Source organism: Pteropus alecto, unplaced genomic scaffold (genome assembly GCF_000325575.1).
Source record: "Pteropus alecto unplaced genomic scaffold, ASM32557v1 scaffold117, whole genome shotgun sequence".
Classification (NCBI taxonomy): domain Eukaryota; kingdom Metazoa; phylum Chordata; class Mammalia; order Chiroptera; family Pteropodidae; genus Pteropus; species Pteropus alecto.
Genome location: NW_006440642.1, coordinates 1,770,283 through 1,775,296, shown reverse-complemented (window position 1 = coordinate 1,775,296; position 5,014 = coordinate 1,770,283). Strand labels below are relative to the sequence as shown.

The following is a 5,014-nucleotide window of genomic DNA, read 5'->3' as shown; positions in this document are numbered from 1 at the left end:
CCCGCCTGGCTGCACCAGCTGTATGATCCTGGGTGAGGATCCCAGGGTCCCAGCCTCCTCATCTAGGCCCCATGGCTAGTAATGTGGCCCTCCAGAGGCTGCTGCAGGAGTCAAAAGAATAACAAGCATGAGAGGGCTTTGCAGGGGTATCAGGTCACCAGTGGCCTAACCTGGTCACCTAGGTTCTCTGAACTTCCATCAACTGAAAATAGGGCTAATGGGGCTATCGGCACTCACTCTGCAGGGCTGCGGTGAGAAGTGGGCGAACTCGTGGAAATGGGGTTCTGCCATGTGGTTAAGGTTATGATACCAGTTAGCCCTCCTGGGAAGAAAACCACCTTGTCACAAATCATCCAAGCACGAGCCATGTGACTGTTCACCCTGCTGCCCTCCCCGCTGAGAGACCTTCATGTCTTTCTCAGTTTCAGGAGAAGCACCCCTTCTTTCAGGGAAGGTAGGGGATGTCTGGGCAGGACTGACTGAACTGGTGAAGAGAAATGTTCTTGGAGGTAAGGCCCCCGCCCTGCCATTGGATGCAGTGTGAGGATGGAGTGCTCAGTGCTATGGCAGCCACTGTGCAGCCATGAGATGAGGACCAAAAGAAGCCTGGAGCCTCGACAATACTGGAGCCTTGGAGACCAGGAAGCTCCTGCCCCGCTTCAACCTTCTGAACTATGAGAAACAGGGGCCTCTGTTAGTTTAAGCTGCTGCTTGAGGGTTTTCTGTAATCTAAAATGCAAAGCTTTCCTCGCTGACTCGAGGGAACGAGAGTACAAACTCCCCCAAACAGGGGCCTGGGGGGAGCCCAGGCCTTTCTCTGGTGTGTCCTGAAGCCCCTAGTCCATTCTTCCCTAGAGTCTTTGCCTTCAGCACAGAAATATTCAGCCCCACATTGTGGATTTTACTTGAAAGAACTGCGTGTAATTATTTGGGGGGCCTACTGTGTGACAGGAGCTGGGACACAAAGATGAAAAACCTCACAATCTAGTTCGAGAGGCAGGCACCAAATAAACATTGTGTAACTAACTAGTGTATTGGGTCTATTGCATAATATATCATGTAACATATCACCTACAAATATAACGTAATGACATAAAATGAACTCTAATATAGCATATAATAGAGTATCGCATAATAGAACATCTTATATCATTACTTCATAGTATATTATGCGCTCCTGACTCAGACTACACACACCCCTGTGGTGAGGGCAGTGAAGTGGCCATGCCAGGGGGCCCTGAGAGGAGGCTGGAGTAGGGGTCAGGGAGTGCTTCCAGGAGAAGCTGAGCCTTCCAGAATGAGCAGGAGTTAGCCAGACAGAAGAGGAGAAGGGCACGCCAGGCAGAAGGGGCAGCATGAGCACAGAGGCCATAAATAGCCCGTTTGGGCGAGGAGTTCCGTGTTGCTGGAGTATAAATTGGGACACAGGGAGTGACCGGCAGGAGCTAGGTCACTTGAGGGGGAGGGTCAGGTGTTTTTTAAGAAAGTCTGGCCTCTACTCTTGGCCTGTGGGGAGACCCTGTGGGTCCTGAGCAGAGAATTGAGGTGGTCAGACCTGGCTCTTAGCAGAGCTGCTGGGAGGAGCTCAGGTGGGGACAGACTGAGCAGGGGAGCAGCTGGACACTGGGCCAGGCCAGAGTGCAGAAACTTTAAGAAGGGAATGGTTCCTACTTTGCCTTCTAGAAATATTTGTACTAGGAGCTCAGGAAAGGCAAGGATTTGTATTTCCCCTAGAGCCAGCTTTCTGGTCTGCTAGGGCAGGTAGAAAGGGATGACCTGCTCAAGGACAGTGGGGAACCAGGGCTTGCTGGTGCCCCTCTGTTCCAGGCCTCCCACTGCGCTGGGGGCAGGGGATTAAGGCTGGCCGGTGGGCAGACCTCGTCACCTCTATCTTCCTGCCTCCCCGCTTTTCCTCTGGAAGCAATTTCTGGTCACTGGGCAAACTCCACATCATCACCAGGGCCCTGGGCTGGTGGCCACTCCTCCTTCCCCAGATCTTCCTTACCTTCAGCCCCATGAAGACCAACTTCTCAGACAGGAGACATGGGAGGAAAGATGGAGTTTGCAAAACAATTTCACATCCTTTTTTTTGCCACGGACCCCTGAATAGATCTGGGAGGCAGACAGGGCATCTCCCAGATAATACGCTCGAACAGGGCCACCCAGTCACACAGAGCTGAGCCTCAGCGTCTAGACCCAGACATCCACCCAGCGAGGCCACAGTGGGGAGGGTGGATTTCGTCAGCCCATGTTAAGCCCTTCAGATGGTGAGATTAATGGCCCTGAAACTGTGATAAACATGAGTATTTGGTCCTGCTGGAGTTGCCGTCTCTCCAACTGAAACTGGGAGGAGAAGGGAGAGGACGGCAAGAGGGATGAAGTATGGAGGCCTAAGTGGGGTGCAGATGAAATGCACAAATACCCTGTAAAACCAAGAATCCTCACTCGTGAAGAGCTGGCCACCCACAGCAGCGTGGATGACAGGCTTTTTCCACTGCTGGGGTAAGGGGCTGCTGAGGGCAGTGGCGGGGGAGAGGAAGGCAGGCGGTAGAAAAGGCGTACAGGGAACGAAGAAAGTAAAGGAGAAAACCCCAGTCTCCTATCCGTGACCTGTGCCTCCCCCCACATCACATCACCACCATCTGACACTCGGAAGGCATCTGTCCCGCCACAGGCCTGACTCCCAGCTCCTACTCGGGGGTCCAGGGGGTTGTGAAGAAGGTGGCCAGGACTTGCCCTCTCCTTTCCTCTCCAGTGCTGGCCTCCCAGCTGCCAGCCCTGCCTCAGCACCCCATGGGCCTCCAACAGGCCACCCAGTGACCACTCCCAGGAGGTGCCCAGATTCCAGGCAGACATCTCCCAGAAGTTTCTGGTGGTAGCGGTGGCTAGTTCTTTAAAAAGGCTTCATGTCATGCTGTAATCAGCTGAGGGGCCCAGTCCCTGGGGTGTGTATTAATGCCGCTCTTCTCCGAAAGTGTCCTGTGTTGCTCTCTGATGAGCTGATGGGGGTCTCCAGGCCACCTCCGGCCTACACCCTCCCTCTGCATGGACATTGTTCATACAGTTATGCTCGGTTTACGGCTTTCTGCTGAACACACTGCTGGGCCTGGGCCCTGCCCACCCCATGCCCTCTCAGGCACCTCTTTCTCGCCTGTCCCCTCCATCCAAGGTTTCATGAAAACAGTTGCTTCCAATTGTCCCCAGTTTTAACAGCTTTGAGAAGAAAAAGTTCAGCAGCACCCAGAGGAACTAATTAGGTAGCCTTTGGGCACCTTAGAGGAGGAAGAAAAGTCACAACTGGTGTTAAGAAGAGGAAGAAACAACATTAAAAGAAAACAAGGGGGAACAAAATAAAAACCAGAGATAAAAAGTCAAGAGAAAACAGCGGCGCCTGAGAAACAAGAATTCCAGCCGCCAACTTTTACGGCGTCCAGCCCTGTTATTCATAAGCGAATTTCCTCTCTCACAAAGGACCTTTTGCACGGTTTTCCCTGCTGCCTCCAAACCAGCTGCTCGCGCTGTTGTATCCTGAGTGATGATGAGGCTCTGAAAGGGTTTTTTGGGAACAGATGGCCAGGGGAGAGCTGGGGAATGTGCCAGCAGAGGGCTGGGCGGGCTGCCAAGGCCTGCGGTGACTGAGTGCTTGGGCTTCCAGCTCGCGTGCTTTCCCTGCCCTCTGCCCTCCGTGGCGCCAGCAGGCCTTCCCAGCGAGAGCTCGGAACATCTGGAGTCTGGGGCTGCCAGGAGGGGGGGGCCACAGCGGCGGCGGGCGGGGGACCCTCTGTTCCAGCGGAGCTCCCAGGGACTCACCACCAGGCCCGCCTCGGAGAACAGCTAATCAAAACCACAGTGTCCGAATGGGAACCAGGCGCACTCCCAGCTGCAGCCAGAGGCCGCCAGGCGACTTAACCCGGTGTCAGGCCTCGCTGGCGGCACATTGCTGGGGGTGCTCAGGGCTGATGACACCCCCTAGCCCACCCCACCCCAAACCACCCCCAGCGCCACCACCAGCAGGCTATTGGCTTCCCGCGGATTAATGAAACCTCCACGTGCGTGCGGCAGGCTGGCTGCTTAACTAAGGCAAGGCCCTGCACCTAGCTTTTGCTGGAGGCCTCTAGGCACAGGCCACCCTGCTGGGTGGGCAGCGTGTGAGCTTCAGGGCCTGGCAGGCTTCAGAAGTTGAAGAGCTAGGAGTTTGAAACCAAAGAGACATAGGCTTGAAACAGCTCCACCACTTCTATCCTGTGGCTTTGAGCAAGTGCCTCTCCTGGCCTCAGTTTCCTCTCTGTGCTATGCGGGAAGGGGTTAGTGTAACGTACGTAAGGTGCCTTGCAACAATGGGCACTCACCACGTGGTCAGTGAGATTGCTGGTGGTAATCTGTTTATTAACATATTACTGTGTACACCCAATGCTATATATGTTTGTTGGTATGAGTCCATGAACTTTAGAGGCCCAGGGATTTCTGGGTTGGCTGCATGCTCGTCCCCTATTAAGGGTGCAAGAGTAGGGGCTTGCCCTGAGTGCTGGAGAGGGAAGAGTCTCCCACTCAGAACTATTTGCCCTAACCTGCATTTTGGCTGGTCAGCCATTCAGCCCTCCTCCACCCCTACTCGTCACCTCCCTCCTGGCGAGACTGCTCTTTTCTGAGATGTTCCTTCCTGGTGTTCCATATGAAGTTGTTACTTTGCAGCTGTAAATTCATGAGATTTCCCTTCTGGTACTCACTGAGAAAATGCCAGTCCTTTCTCATAGGAGACCTTGATTAATCCTTCCAGCAAGGTGGCAAGGACGGTACGTAGGCTCTCACTTTAGGGATGAGTGAACTGGGGATCAGAGAAGTTAGGTAACATACCCAAGGTCACATAGGTAGGAAGTGCCCATTCCAGGATTCAAATGCAGGGCTCCAGCCACAATGCTCTATATTTCACCTACTTCGTGGTCCTGCCAAGAGTCTCCTTGTTGCATTTTTATGTACCTTAAAGTTAAATGACAGCACCACAGGGAACTGAAAA

General features: G+C 53.7%; 1 protein-coding gene across 3 annotated transcripts in view; it reads right to left on the bottom strand.

Annotated features, from left to right (window-relative positions):
• The window catches only part of ATOH8 (atonal bHLH transcription factor 8), a 31,090-nt gene that overhangs the window by 12,474 nt on the left and 13,602 nt on the right, over positions 1 to 5,014 (bottom strand). The gene's annotated exons all lie outside the window — the stretch shown is intronic.